Below are 16,811 nucleotides of genomic sequence, written 5' to 3' on the forward strand. Positions count from 1 at the left end.
GATGGTGACTTTCCAAGCAGAAGCAGTGTTTTCAGAATCTGTGCTTGTTTACTGAACAGATCCACATAAAGAAGCAGACAGGGATGGGCAGGGGCAGAACTCAAGTTCGAATGCTTGGCCATCTCAAACTTTCATTTTTTTGGTCTCAACATTCTGACAATGTCTTCAGTAGTCTCCCTGTGTCTTCTCTCCCCGTTTTTAATTTATTTCATAGGGTGCCATAAGAATTTTTCTATTAACACGAATCTGGTCATATTGCCTCTCTCGATTGCTGCTCACTGTGTCTGGTCTATGGAATAAACTCAAGCCCTTGGCACGGCATTGAGAGGATGTCAGAGTGTGACCTGAATATATCCTTCCGGCCATAGTTCTGGTCGCCGCTTCATCAAGGGTGGGTCAGTCATTCCCCTTTGAACTCCAATTCTAAGAATCTATCAGACTTGATGTGGTTTTATGTGGTTTTTAAGACCTACTATCAATAGGATATGTACTTTTCAACTAAACTTAATATTGCGGGACAAACTGGGTGGCTCAGTCGGTTAAGCATCTGCCTTCAGTTCAGGTCATAACCTCAGGGTCCTGGGAGCAAGTCTCATGCCAGGTTCCCTGCTCAGTGGGGAGCCTGCTTCTCCCTCCCCTCCCTGCTCATTCTCTCTCTTACTATCTCTCTCTCAAATAAATAAGTACAATAAAATCTTAAAAAAAAAAAATCTTAGTATTGAAATACACAAACAAGCGTGTGTCACTAGATCAATTTTCAAAACTCACATACCACTGTCACCGTCACCCAAATCAAGAAACAGACCATCACCAGCACTGCCTCTAAGCCTCTCCAGACCCTCTTCCGCCCACTCCCTGCCCCCCCTGCCTTTTACCACCTCTGATTAATTTTTCCTGTTTTCCAACTCTGTAGGCATGGAATCATGCAGTATCAGCTCTTTTGTATCTGGCTTCTTTTGCTCAATGCATGTTTGCAAGGGGAATCGGTGTCAATGTAACAATTATTGGCTTTTGGCTATTAAGAATAGTGCTGCTCTAAATGTTCTTGTATGTGTGTTTGGGTAACTGCGTGCATACAATACCTAGGACGTTTATCTAGGAGTAAAATCACTGGGCCACAGGGGTGTGAATGTCCCCAGCTTTTGTAGCTACTACCAAGCAATTTACTAAAATAGTTGTGCCAACTTATATTCCCAGGGGCAAGGAATAGGCTTTCATTCACACCAGCACTTGGTATTGTGGCTCTTTTTCACATTAACACATTCAGTAGATGTGTAGTGATTATCTCATCAGGTTTTATTTTATTCTATTTTTTTTAAGATTTTATTTATTTAACAGAAATCACAAGCAGGCAGAGGCAGGCAGAGAGATGGGGGAAGCAGGCTCCCTGCTGTGCAGAGAGCCCAATGCAGGGCTTGATCCTGGGATCCCAGGACCCTGGGATCATGACCTGAGCCAAAGACAGAGGCTTTAACCCACTGAGCCACCCAGGCACCCCATCATTGGGTTTTAATTTATGTTCCCTAGTGACAACTGATGTTAAGAAACTTTTCATGTTTATTAGCCATTTTTTTTTCTTTTGTGAAGTGTTCTTTCAAGTCCTTTGCGCATTTTTTTTTCATATTGATTTTAGGATTTATATATCTATTAGGAGTTATATACCCTCAATATAGGAAATTTTGTACACATACACACACGTATCCATTCGTCCCATTCTATGTCTTGTCTTTTCACTCCCAGCATTATTTTTTGATGGACACAAGCTCTTAATTGTAACAACTTCTAATAGTTTCATTTTTTCCCCTTATGGTCTGTGCTTTTATGCCCCATGGAGAAGTCTGCTTGCTCTCAATTTATTGAGATATTCTCCCATCTAGAGATCTAAATCCGAAATCTTCTAGACTTCCTATTTGCTTATGATGTATGGCAGGAATCAAACTATGGCCTTTGCCTATGGATATTCATTTGACCCAGCTGACTGAAAAATCCGCTAACTTCCCTTCGCACTGCAGTCATCTTGGTCGTAAGTTAGGTCAGGTCGCTGCATTTGTTGGGTCTACTTCCGGATTCTCTACAGGGTTTCCACCTGTCTGTCTACCTACCCTGTGCCAATACCACACTGTCTTAATTTCTATGGCTTTAGAGCAAGTGGTGGCATTTGTTGTGCAAGTTCTTCGGCTTTGTTCTTCAAAGGGGTCTTGGCTATTCCACGTTCTCTGCATTTTCATATGAGCTTTAGAATGAGTCACTTCTCACAAAAGTAAACCTTCTGGGATTTTGATTGATATTTTGTTAGATCTATATATCTATTTGTGAGAGAATTTGCATTTTTATCATATCAAATTTTCCAACTGGTACCTATGGTTTATTCATTTATTTAGGACTGCTTTAATTTTCACAAAAATGATTTATAGTTTTTTTGTGAAGAGGTCGAGGCTAACATATTGTTTAGGATTTTAGTATCTATGCTCACAAGAGCCACTGCCCTGTAATTTTCCTTTCTTGTAATGTCACTGTTAGGTTATGTTGGCTTCATAAAATGAGTTAAAAAGTATTCCTACTCTTATATTCTGTGGAAGGATTTATTAAGACTGGTATTATCTCTTCCCCAAGTATGTACAGATGAATTTATTAGCAGGGCCATCTAATATTTAACATCTCATCTTTGTGAGAGGGTTTTAAATTGCAGATTCAATTTCTTTAATAAATACATGTTTGAAATTTTAAAATAATTTTCTGTCAGCTTATTAAATTGTGTTTCTCTTTGGATGTGTACATCTTGTCTAAATTGTAACTTTGTTAATGTCAAGCTGTTCATAAAGTCTTATCAGCCTTTTTTTAAGTTTAGTTATTTATAATCTCTACACCCAACATGGGGCTCAAACTCATGACCCAAAGATCAAAAGTCCTATGTTCTATTTACTGAGCCAGTCAGGCACCCCCATCTCATCAGCTTTTTCACACCTATTTAATCTACAGCGATGTCCTTTATTTAAATTTCCAATATTCATAATTTGTGTCTTATCTCTCTTTTTCTTATTAGTTGTGCTAAATATCTATCACCTTTATTTTTTTTAAAGATTTTATTTATTTATTTTACAGAGATCACAAGTAGGCAGAGAGGCAGGCAGAAAGAGAGAGGAGGAAGCAGGCTCCCTGCAGAGCAGAGAGCCCGATGTGGGGCTCGATCCCAGGACCCTGTGACCATGACCTGAGCTGAAGGCAGAGGCTTTAACCCACTGAGCCACCCAGGCGCCCCAATATCTATCACCTTTAAATATCTTTCAAAGAACCAACTTTTGGGATTGTTGATTTTCTTTGCTTTATATTTTTTATTTCATTGATATCCTGCCTTTGTTATTTCACTTCTTCTCATTTGTATTTAACTCACTCTTTTAAAAAATTGCTTGTTGTGGACACTGGTAAGATATGCATTTAAAACACTTTATAATGTCATGTGTTGTCATTCAACTTTTCCCATTGCGTTTTTTGTGACCAAAAGCATGTGTTTTCCAATGAAGGTCCCCAACAAACTAGGGATATAGTTTGTTAATAGGAAAATCTTATTTATTTTTAGTGGGCCGCTTCCATGGTGTAGGGCTGTGGCCATAATTATAATTGTTAATGCAACAATTCAAAATATTATCTAGTGGTCTGAATGAGGGGGATCTTCTTTTATTTACTCAAGTTTTTCCATAGTAGGAAGTGATGTAATACTCCTGAAAGAATTGAACACTGGGTGACCTTGAACGATACGTCACTTTTCATCTCCTTTTGAGATTAACCTATTAGTAGGACTGTATTAGTTTCCTATGGCTCCCACAACTAAGTACTAGGAACTCGGTAGTTTAGAACAACAGAAATTATTGACTCACTGTTCTGGAGACCAGAAGTCTGACATCAAAGTGTGGGCAAGATAGTACTTCCACTGAAACCTATTGGAAAAGGATCTTCCTTGCCTCTTTCTAGCTTTTGGACGTTTGCCAGCAATCTTTGGTGTTTCTTGACTTACAGATGTATCGCTCCAATTTTGTATCTTTGCAGGGCGATCTTCCCTCTTTGTATGTCTGTCTCTGTATTAAATCCTACCCCCCCTTTTTAGAGGCCAGGGCAAGGGTAGAGGGAAAGAGGGAATCTGAAGCAGGCTCCATGCCCAGCAGAGTGATGGAGGACCAGATCTCATGACCCTGAGATCATGACCTGAGCTGAAATCAAGAGTCAGACGCTTAACCAACTGAGTCACCCAGGTACCCCTCAATTTTCCCCCTTTTAAGGACAGCAGTCATATTTGATTAGGGCCTATCCTTATGCTACATTCTAAGTTGATAACCTCTGCAAAGACACCATTTCCAAATAAGGTCATATTCTGAGGTACTGGGGTTAGGACTCTGGCATGTCTTTTTTGAGGGATATAATTCAACACTCAACAAGGACAATCTCAGTGCGTGCTGAGAAGTCTCTGCAGATGGACGCATGGAAAAGCAGACAATGGAGTGTGGAAGGAAAAGCATCCCATAGACAAGCAGCCAAAACACTGTCCTTGCAAATGGAGACAGAGCGTTTCCATGGCTCAAGAGCTTCTCCACAGACTCACCAGCCTTCTCGGGCCATACCATTCCCAACAGGTGGCCATACCCACTTTAGTCCTCGGAGTGAACATCTGATCACATGTAGCTCCCGTAGGCACAGAATAATCTGGTCCTGGGATTCAAATACATCACCGAGGGGAACCCTGGCTCAGCATTGTGAGGCCAGATTGTATAAATTGCTTTCAAACTTATACACGTTAAACTAAATCCTTATTTTCAAGGTGGCAGTAACCTTAGGAGAAAAGTCGTTTTTGAGAACACGGTCGGCAGCTAATGTATGTACTTAGAGAATACATCGAAGTTTCTCTTGGGCACCTCTTAACCTTTCAGAAATTTAGTACCTACGTTGCTCCTGTGATTCTGGGTCGTTCTCTGCAATGTGTCTTTCTCAATTGCCCTTTAGCAGGATCACCCTCTAGACAGCATCAATAGATTTTTAAGACCTGAAAGCAGCGGGGCAAATGCACCACTAAAAATAGCTCCATTCGTGGATCAATTAAATCCTTAGTGCATCTGTAATGCGATAATAATGATGATCTACCTCATAGCGCCGTTGTGAGGAAGAACCCATGAATGATTGTAAAGCACTCTGAAAATAGAAAGGGCCCCATAAAAGCTTATAATTATTAACGGTAATCATTTGCAAGTGACCTAGAAATTACTAAGTTATAGCATTCATCTTGTCACCCGTTCTTTTTGTGTAATGTTTGGATTTCCAGCCCCAAGCCCTGTGTTAAGATTCTATGTTGCTACTCTGCAACCCGCGGGAGCTTTCTAAGGAAAAACTTGAAAGCAATCGATCCCTGTATGGTATCCAGGGTATACTGTATGGCCCCGTGTAGATACCAGTCCTGTGTCTAAAACCCTCTGGGCTTTAAAAATGCTTCTCTTTCTTCCCTGTAGTTGAAATCAGAGGTAAATCCTTGATATTCATTCATTCATTCATCGAGAAGTCATTTATTGAGTATGGTAGGCACAGACCTTGGTTCTAAGGACACAAAGCAGGAAAAAAAAACTATACCTAGTACCTATTCTCTTGGAGTTTATAGCTTGTATGGATAAAAATAAAATAGTGGTAAAGTGGCATTAGAAGAGGAGAGGGAAGGAAGGGGCAGAAGACCTTCCAACCTGCCAGCCCACCCCCTGGAGCAGGAGTTTACAGGCGGGGACTGGATCCAGAGGCTTCCGTTTCGGAGGAGCGCGGTGCCTCTTCTTTGAGGGTCGTACTGCTCCCTCCTACCTTGTGTTCCTGAAAGAACTGCGGTTATGGGTAGACTGCCCCGCTGCCTTCTTTCATCCGTGTCCTTTGTCCTTTGTCCTTTTATTTTTTTTTAAGATTTTATTTATTTATTTGACATACAGAGATCACAAGTAGGCAGAGAGGCAGGCAGAGAGAGAGGGGGAAGCAGGCTCCCTGCTGAGCAGAAAGCCTGATGCGGGGCTCGATCCCAGGACCCTGAGATCATGACCTGAGCCAAAGGCAGCTGCTTAACCCACTGAGCTACCCAGGCACCCTTCTTCCTCCTTTTAAAAAGCTCACCAGGAGGAGGGCACCTGGGTGGCTCAGTGGGTTAAGCCTCTGCCTTCGGCTCGGGTCATGGTCCCAGAGTCATGGGATCGAGCCCCGCACCAGGCTCCCTGCTAAGCAGGGAGCCTGCTTCCCCGCCCTCTCTCTCTGCCTACCTGTGATCTCTGTCTGTCAAATAAATAAATAAAATCCTTGAAAAAAAAAAAAAAAGGGCTCACCAGGAGGGGCCGATCTGTTACCCAATCCGGGGGGATTTCCTCTACCCCCTCAGCTATCTGGGGGCCAGAATGAATAACTAGCAACTGGGCACCAGAAAAATGTGCAGTGATCCGTTAAGTTTCCCTATCTGCTGGACCTGGAACGTTCTTTGTGAAGAGTACAGAGCCCTTCCTGCAGGCTGGGCTTCATCCCGAAACTAACAACGGCTTCAGTTAGAGGAATGTCCCAGTTAGGTCTTGGGTTCTTGGTCCGACTGTCTTTATTGCCTCCACATCCTGGTTCCCTGCTTTCTCCTCCTTCCCGTGTCTCAGTGAATAAGGTCCTAATTCATCTCCCAGTTCCTTGGGGGCAAGATTCTTCTTAGTTTCGGGGTATTTTCTGATGACTGGATTTTTCATCTTGCAACCCAGACCATCTTTGTGATTAGAGTCCCTCAAGGCACATCTCCTTGTTGTCAGACACAACACTTTTTCTAATGGTGGCCGTTGCACAGCTGGGAGACCAGCTTCGGTTTCTGCTGTCCCTTTCTGACGCACAACCCTGGAGCTGGACGTGTTCTAAATGGCGAGTTCGTGGTACTCGAATCTGCCTATTCCCTCCTTTTCCTCCCTGCCTTCCAGAAGTACTGAGTCCCTTCTCTGATCTCAGCACAGCGCTTAACCCTGGGGACATGAAGGTTTTCATAACGTTCAGATCCCTGTGCAGCCGTCTCTAGCATCACCAAGCATTAGCTGGATCCCTGGGGGACCCACCGTGGCTTCGCAGCCTGTGGGGTGACATGCATGTAAAGAGAAGGTCAGGTGAGGTCGGGGTTTGAAGCCGGTACTTCAGACACTGGCTGCTCCCTGGGCACTTAGCCGAGCCGCTGACCACCAGCTCTGAGCAGCTTGCATCTCTCTCTTCCAACTTTGGACTCATTGAGCTTTCCCTTAGCTTTGCCTAGCAATCGGCTGTCTCTTCGGAGCACAGTCTGCCCCCACGAGTGGCTGTTTCCTGCTCAGCACATCCTGTAATGCCTGTAACTGTTCCTAGCTTCTGTCATGGGCCTTGACTGTCACCACAAATGTTTCTTCTGGGTCTGATTTTCCCAAGGGCCCAGAAGGAAGTACTTTGCTCTCCAATGTCTTGCATTTGACCTGTTGAATCTGTCTTAGGAGCTCAGTCAAGTACGCGGATCCTAGCACCCAGAGATTCGGATCTTACTGCCTGGAATTCCAACCTGCTTCACCGGCTGGACCCGTCCCCCTGCCGCCATCGGGGCTTGGGTTTTAGCATGGAGGGGAGGGGGGCAGTGACTGCTGGCTTAAGGGTTGCCCGACGTGATAGCAAGGGGTGCCGGGCGCCATTGGTTTGGAATCTGGCTCCGTGGCCCACTAGTTGTGTGATTTGGGACAATTGACTTAATAGCCACAAAATTCAAATTCAACTCTGTAGTCAAGGGAGATGAAATCTATTTCAGTAAGTTGTTGTGAATATTAAATAAGGTGGCTCAGGCTGTTAAACATCTGCCTTCAGCTCGGGTCATGATCCCGGGGTCCTGGGAGTCTGCCACGGGCTTCCGGCTTAGAGGAGATCCTCCTTCCTCTCTCCGTCTCCTTCTGCTCCTTACCAACCACCACCCCTCCCCCCATGCTCTCGCTCTCTCTCTCTCTCAAATAAATAAACAAAATCTTAAAAAAAAAATAATAAGCGCAAAGTACTAGCCCAAGGTGCTCACAGATGTCGGATCCTTCATAATGTTTAGAGCTTCTGCTTCAAATCGGCAGCATCTGCTCGACTTCTCGAATCTCTGAAAGGTTCGGATTCTGTTTGCTTCAGATTGCGCGCTGTGATCGTCATCAGTAAATACATTTCTAAACTGGACATGAGGGGAAATGACACCACGGATTAAAGTCAACCAAAATCAACAGAACCCAAGGGAAGAGTGTGGTCTTTGCAGATTTCCTGAAATGCATGTGACTCTGAACGAGGTCCCTTAATCGTGTCGAGAGTAAATATCTGTTAATCCAGCAAAGAGAATGCTCTGTCTCTAAATTTACTAAGTTAGAAATCCATGGCTGGGTCTAGGTCAGCTGTGTCCCTTACTGCCTGTTTTCTAACCTTCAGGATTTGGAGAGAATCGTAATTTTTTTTAAGTGATTGCCGAGGGAGGCTTCATAAGGCTATAGTTTAGTACAATTATGAGGTGAGATTCTAGGGCTGCTAACCTGGCAGTCCCGTGACCCCCAGGGACAAATTAATCTTAAAGCGAATGAAGAAGAACTACAATTATTGCCTTTTGCAGGGCCAAGGAGTGCTTGTTAGGAACAAAGCGTGCTATCAAATGCTAATGATGGTTCTGCAGGCTAGCATTTCTGAATGCTTTAGGTACACAAATTGCTTTTGGTGGATGTAACTCTGTTTCTAGGTGAAATTTGCTCCTCAGGGGAAGCACAAAAGAAAAACATAAGTCTTCTCTTTAGGTTTACTGTTCAGGGGGAAATGGCACCATTTTCGTATAATGAGGCATAAGGTAGGAGAGGGTATTGGTTATATCACAAGTATTTATATCCGTTTTGTCGCTCGGCATCAGGGATGACATTGAATAAGCTCATCTGAGCGTTGCTATAGATTGTGATTGTTATTAATCAAATACAGCGCGGTGGTTATTTTGGGAATCTAAATCTTCAGATGACATAGCGAAGATAGAGTGAGTTCCTTTGGAATTGTTACCAAAGGAAGAGAGAACCCAATTCCTCAATTGTTCTAATCAGAGCAGGGGCTCTGTGTCCTTTTCAAGTACCCTTGAGGTCAAGTAATCTGATGTTTCCTGGAAATACAAGTGATGAAATATTGTAATAAGACAATAATCATACTCTGGATTTGCAAGGTGTTTTTCTTTTAGTTTACGATGCTTTCATGTATTTTCTCTCCTTTTAAAAAATAAGCCTGGAAGCATTTTCCATTTATGCCTCTCTCTCTTAGAATAAAAACTCTTTGTATTTTATTGGTCCTAGAGTATGGGATTATTCACTCTAAGAGTTCCTCTAAGGAGAAGGAAAGGCCTTTGAATGCTCAACTGTGGCCCTAGAATCTGTAATCCATGGCTTTTAGTAACTTCCCAGCTGCTGCTTTGCTTGGGGTAGATTTAGGCAAGGACTTTCATGTCCCTGCACTTCAGTTTGTCTCTGCAGGAAGTCGGGGTTACTGTAGGAAAAGGGGTCCAGTTGCTTGGTGAGCGCTATTACCTGTGCCCTGTGGCATCCAGTGTCCCGAGAGTTCCACATGGACCTCCTCCCAGAAGGGTCGGTGGGGATGGAAGTCACAAAATGCTGGCAGACACCCCCAGCAAGAGTCCGCCTATCCTAGCCTTTTGTACCTGCACCTCGGGTACCCCAGACTCATCCACAGGCCTCTAGCCTCAAACAGGAGTAGACATCTGGGCTGCTCAGTGACTTTGGTGGAAGCAGCTACAGAAACAGTCCCTCTACAAACGTGGGCAGGCATTGAATTTCTGTGTCCTCCGCAGGTGCCCATGCGACTCATTAGAATGGCTACTTTGCTCTGTCATCTCTAACACACCGAGATTCAGGGCCCTCTCTGTGTCGAGGTGGCAAATTCAGGGCCATGGTCTGTCACTCATGAGGTCTTGGCGGATCGGTTTTTCTCGATCTGTTTTCTTCATTCTGTTGTCTCACATTTTATTCCTCTGAAAGGAAGGAATAAACAAACTGCTCATCTCAAAAATTAATCAATGACCAGATCCCGTAAGTTCACAATTTTACACCCCAAAGCCAATGTAATTGTATATGTTTTTGAAAGCCAGCTCTCTATATTTACGTGTGGTTGACAAAAATGATCAGATCCAGAGAATGAAATCTCCTATATTTCTCATTCTTCCTCAGCTGCTCCTACCTTCTAGAATTACAAAGGATTTTAGGATAAAAAGAAATTTCCAACGCTGCCCAGAATGGGCAACACCAACTCACATCTGAAATTCCATGCATTTTCTTCTCAACTAATATCTATTCTCTTACCCGTGCTTATAATATTTTGAGCTCTGAGTTTCGTCTTATCATAGCACAGCATTACAGTCTAATCCTTCCCACTAAACCACAGTCCTGGATGGATCCAGTGGGTTGAATGGACTCGACATGGGTGGGTTTGCTGGTGAGCAGCTTTCTCTGATCTCTCCAAGAAACCCAAGTTACCACGCTTGCCTTTGAGCTTCTGCCAGTCTTTTATTTGAGAATCTGAACAGAGATCTCTCCGCTGGACAGTGTATATATTAGGGAGGCTTCCAAACGGCATCTAAAAAGACAAAGCTGCCAAGACATAGTAAACAACATTTAATAAATAAGACCTGTTTTGGAGAATGCCTTCTGGTGTTGTATGTTTTGATGCAGTACTTGGAAATGTTCCCAGCCAGTTAATAACTGATGGGGTGTTCGAACATATTGAGGCGCCGATATACAACTTGAGGTGTGGAAACTCTTCTTTGTCTTTGTTTACTCTCTTCCTTGCCCCCCACAGTGTTATCTGTTATCACAGCCTTCTCATGGCGTCCCGTCTAAGAAGGCATCCGAAGATACCTTCTAGTACCCGGATGGATTCCACACACTCTCCAGAGAATTTCTCAGGGTTGACAAGATCAGGTATTTTGAAGTCAATCTACTCCAGAGAGACTGGATGCAGACCTTTTTAAGAAAATAGTTGCTTTATTTACAAAGCAGTGCCTCTAATTCGACAAGTGAAAGGAATAATGACTCCTGTTTTCTTGGCTGATGGCGGTGGCGGGCGGTGGGGGGGGGGTCTTTTTCCTGTGTTCGGGAAAGTTCAGCCTAAATCTCTCCTTATTCTGGGATGGGGCTGGTCAGGGCTGTGGAAGCAACAGAGCCTCCCTTTGTTCCTGAGCCCTGGAGGCCGCGAGCTGTGAGAGCTGACAAGCCGCCAGTGTTCTCGTCCAGCTCGGGGAAGGGAAAGCCTGGTGCAGAGCCTGCGGGCAGAAAAGCAGAAGAGCTGAGTTTTCATTAATCAACAAAGTAATTAGGTAAGGCACAAGGTGGCTTGCAAAGGTGCACAGCATGCAACACTGCAGAGAGTGAACAAAGAAATCAGGAGGAGCCGTGGGTGGAGGAGAAAGGAAATGAAGGAGGGGAAGCCTGGGATGAAATTAGGGGTGAAACTGACACCCAAAATATACAGCTATGAAACCCAGGACCCATCAGGAGGGCCATATGATCCTTGACACTTAAGACTGGCATAAGCCAGGTCTCAGGGGCTCTATCTTCCAGGCACAGAGAAATTCCTCTCACAGGTTTGTTTTTGTTTTTGTTTCTTGTTTAATTTTATTTGAGAGAGAGAGAGAGCTGGAGAGAGAGAATCCCAAGCAGACCCCAGGTCCAATGCAGAACCTGAAGGGGGGCTCGATCCCAGGACCCTGAGATCATGACCTGAGCTGAGCCCGGGAGTCAGAACTTAATCAACTGAGCCGCCCAGTTTTTATCTGGAATATCCATTGCCTCATTCCTACACCAAACACAGCGATCAGATTTTCTGTGGTTATTTGGTTTAATTCTTTCAATGGAGGCAGGAGAAAGATCCCATGCTCTAAGTCAAATAGGTGGGGCAGAGCTGTCTCTCTGAGACCCCCAATAATCTAGGGCTGTGTTCTTGGTCTTCATCTATCCCACTCTCTCTTTAGCTCTCTGCGCTGGAAGGAGGACAAAGAAAAGGGGAAAAAAATATTCATGTTTTTCTTACTGCCTGGGAAGGGCTAGGCTAGGAGATTTGCATCAGGTATTTCCTTCCGTCCTCACAATAAACGGAGGATGGGGGTAGTGTTTCCCCCATTTTCTAGAGGTTTCTAAATTTACTTGATACTGGTATGTGTCAGATGCAGGGTTTGGACCTGCAGCTGACTTAGATGATAAATCTAATATAGCTATAATTTCTGCTTAAATCAATCAATTGGCAAGATCTTTCTAAGATCTACCTCGAGCTGGGCCCCAGAGGTATCCCATAATTCCACCGAGCTCTCTGATCTGTTTGCTCACACTCTGCATGGGGAAAGTATCCGTGGATAAAAGAGGAGTCACAGGGGATTTTATCTCTTTTATATTCCAGTGATATTTCATTTTACTATTTCATTATTATTTTTTTTTTCTCCCTGATCATCCTCCCTAAAGCAGTATACTGGTCAGGAAATTAAAAATGAGCAGAAAACCTTCCCCACCCCCCCAGCTACTCTTTATCTAAGCAAGGCATAGCTAGCTAGAGGTAATTTCAATCCATTTTTTTGAGAAAAGACTGCCTGCCTTGGCGTGTTTTTATCTGTAATACCATCAGGCTGTACACGAATCCAGGACAGAGTGTCTTCATTGTATTATGTGGGAGAGAAATAGAGTCAAAGTCATCTTAACTTTGTAATGAATAGCATTTTGTCAGAGTGAATATTTGGCTCGTGGGATGTTAAAGGAGAAACAGGACTGAAATGCTTTAATAGTCCAGAGACTCGCGCAGCAAAATGAATTTATTGCTTTTAGTCGGATTCCCAGTGGACAGCCCATAATGAAACTCGTGATCTGATAAGAACGCCTGGGTGTAGGAGACTCGCCGGCAGGCGGGAGCAGCATACTGATTACGGGGCTCTCAGGAGACCCGAGGTGACCCCCCACATCTGCAGCAGAAATGGCGGATCCCCTCCACCCCCCACCCTGCACCCCCCACCCCCCACCCCCGGGCTGGGCCATTTGATACGCGGAGTAAATGTGTGAGAGCCTTGCCGGGGGCCGGGGTGACGGTGCCAGGCTGGAGACCACTGATTTTGGGGGTTGGCTGTGCAGAAATTATTAGAGCACAAATAGGACCCTGACAGCCTGATTGTACTTGGAGGAGCTGGCAAATGAATCAGGCCAATGTGGTTCCTGAAGCGGGTATTTTTTACAGACCTCAAGACCCAGAGAAGTGGGTCTTGGGTCTCCGGGTGTTGAATAACCAAGTAAATTAATTTGGCACGTCTGACCTCCATGAGGCCACTCATTGGACAGAAGCAAAAACTGACAGAGAGGGGAGGGCAAACAGGAATTGGAAGGGGGGGCGGGGTTAATGCTTTTTTGTGCCAAAGGAGAGAATTGCCATAGGGAGGGGTTTTTGGTCTTCACAAGGAATAAAAGGTTAGTCATTCCCATGGCCTCAAAGATGGAGGAAACCCAAAAAAATTCATCGCATAAACCATTTCAAACCTGGGAAAACAGAAGTGGAAGGCGAGAAACATATATATCTTATTTAGAGGAAATTCTAAGGAGTATCAATTGAGATGAAGAGACAAATCCATACATCGCTTTCTCCTCATAGCTAAGAGGCAGATCTTGAAGCTTACATCTCATCGCTCACCCTATTTATGTGTGTGTAATAATAAATCATTTCATTAGCTTTGGGCTTATTCCACTGGGTTGAATGTCAATAGAGACCATATTACCAGGGGAGTACAGATGGGCACAGCACTTTGGAAAAAAAGCTGGCATTATCTCCTAAAGTTGAACCTTAATATACCCTGATACCTAGGGGTTCCACTTAATTCTTACACATAAGCAACACAAGATATGTATAAGAATGTTCCTAATACTAGAACCTGGGAGCAAATGCTTATAACTGAAGAGGACAGTTGGTAGATTTGCATAATTGATACAATACAGTAATCAAACAAAGGAACCACAGCAATTTTGCAACAGTATGGGTAAATTTCTGCAACCTGATATGCAAGTGGAAAAAAAAAAGCTCAAGATTGATCAAAATGAATATACCCTTTTTGTAAAGTTATGAACAATTAAAATGATATCCTTTTAAAGGACTACATAGATCTACAGAGAACACACGCATGTATATGGGAAAGCCTGGGAATGATGATCGTAGAATTTAGGACGATTTGGGATGGGCCGGAGTGGGACTATGTGGTGGGATGTGGGTTGTGAAGGTCCTGGCTTTTCTTTTTGGGTGCTGGGTTTTCAGGTGTTCATACGGATGACTAAAGAAGAAATAAATAGAAATGGACCATGCACGGGCCAGGGTTGAGAGTGTGACTAAGGACTATGATGATGAATCCAATTATGGTACCTAAGATCCAAAGGGAAAACCAATGAATGAATGAATGAATAAACAAACAAATAAATAAATAAAAGGAATCATGCTGATCCCAGAACACTTCATTTAGTACTTGGTGTTTAACAGGATTTCATAGCCATACTGATGAAAATAAAAATTTGAATCTAATCAGGTTCCTTGGTGAGAACGTTCTCATAATTAGTACTGCAAGCAGAGCAGCTCTTATATGCTGGTTCAAGTTTTTGAGTCTTGAATCAAGTACAGGCATAATTCATAAGAAGAAACTATTTTTTTTTCTGAATGTCCTGACATTTATTTCTTTCAATATTTTATCATGCAAATTTCAAATATATAGCAACATGGAAAGAACTTTACAATGAACATTCTTACACATATCACCTGGATCCTGCCACTCACAATTATTCTTATTTTATCACATCTCCTTCCATCCTTTTATCTGTTGATCTATCTCAGGTCTTTTGTTGTATTTCAAAATAAATTGTAAACCTCAGGATAAGTTTTCCTCAATACTTCAGTATTCATATCTTTAACTAGTTCCTGCATTTATTTTCATTTCTGATTTATAGGGGGAGTGTAGGTGAAAACAGTTAAGGGATTTCTGGAGTGAGAAAGAAAAGTGGATGTCAAGTAGATTTGAAACTGAAAGCAGTATAAAGAATGTGGCTTTGGGGGCGCCTGGGTGGCTCAGTGGGTTAAACCGCTGCCTTCGGCTCAGGTCATGATCTCAGGGTCTTGAGATCGAGCCCCGCATCGGGCTCTCTGCTCAGCAGGGAGTCTGCTTCCTCCTCTCTCTGTAGCTGCCTCTCTGCCTGCTTGTCATCTCTCTCTGTCAAATAAATAAATAAAATCTTAAAAAAAAAAAAAAGAATGTGGCTTTCAAAACAATGCTTGTAAATGAATGCACTGGGGCATCTCAGGGGCAGCATGACCAGGTAACACGGTGCTTGCTGTTCTACCAGCCAAGGAGGACAAGGAGATCCCGAATGTAGCCCAGGAGAAACATGATTCAGAGCTGGGCAGGACAAAGGAAAATGCACATGAGGAAGTGTTGAGAAGCAAAATCAAAGCCCCAGACTCTGGGTAGCGTCTGTGTCAGTTCATGTGTATTCTACAAAGGAGCATGGACAGTGCTCTTACATCGTTACTGTTCAGCTTCTGTTCTGAGCGGAACTGGCAGTGATTCCTTCAGATGGGAGAAGCCCGGGGTGCCTGGGTGGTGGTCCCGTCAATTGAGCATCCAACTCTCCGTTTCCGCTTAGGTCATGATCTCGGCTCAGGTTGTGAGATGGAGCTCCACGTCGGGCTCCACGCTCAGTGGTGAAGGAGTCTGCTCGGGATTCTCTCTCCCTTTCCCTCTGCCCCTCCCACCTATGCTTGCTGTCTTTAAAAATAAATTAATTTTTTTTTAAAAAAGATAGGAGAAGTCCTTAGTACAATTCTCACAAGCAAACATTATAGGCTTTGGCAAGATATTTTTTACCCCAACACAACATCATGATGACCTGACCAAGAGGGATGAAGTTGTATAGCTACCATGGTCTCAAATCAGTGCCCTCCGGCCAAGGACTGCCAGGTGGTAGGAGGGACCTCAGTTCCACGCTCTCCAAACTCCAGTTCAGAAGAGGAGACTACTGAGTAAGTTACTATTGTCCCGGTTCAGCCCATCACGTAGACCTTCCACCTGCCACCAAAGAACTGCTCCATTGGATTAGTTCTATCAAAACCATCCAAGAAAACCAATTCTTCGTATTAGGGACTATCATCAGAGAACTTCAGCTGACACCCATCATGTAAGTTAATGAACATAGACGTAACCTGGAATTAGGACGCACGAATATTGAGCTTATAAGATTAATAGTCACTTAGAAGGGAATAATCCAGTCCACAGTCTGCTTTTGTAAGTAAAGTTTTAGTGAGAGGCGCCTTGCTGGCTCAGTTGGTGGAGCATTCAACTCTTAATCTCAGGGTCATGAGTTCAAGTCCCACCTTGGGTGTGGATCCTACCCCCCAAAATTATAAAAAATAAAAAATATAGTTTTGGTAGAACACAGATGTAGGCATTAATGCATGTGTTGCCTATGGCTGCTTTTGTACTCAACACCAGTGTTGAGTAATTGCGATGGAAATTATATGTCTCAGGAAGCCCAAAATGTTGACTCACTGGCCCTTTACAGAAACAGTTTGTGAAGCCCTGGACAAAAGGTGGTGGCTCCCGGGGAAGGTAGCTGTCTATGAAGGTGAAGTGTGCTTTCCAGACAGTCCTTTGGAGCCCCCGACGCATGCGTTTTTCTTGCCACACTCACTTCATCAACCAAAAAAGTCTGTCCCCATTGTTCCTTTACACTTTGGGTCTCTGCATCATTTGAACAAAG

Source organism: Mustela putorius, unplaced genomic scaffold (genome assembly GCF_011764305.1).
Source record: "Mustela putorius furo isolate JIRA1106 unplaced genomic scaffold, ASM1176430v1.1 tig00003932_pilon_pilon_pilon:0A:0A, whole genome shotgun sequence".
In the NCBI taxonomy this organism is placed as follows: domain Eukaryota; kingdom Metazoa; phylum Chordata; class Mammalia; order Carnivora; family Mustelidae; genus Mustela; species Mustela putorius.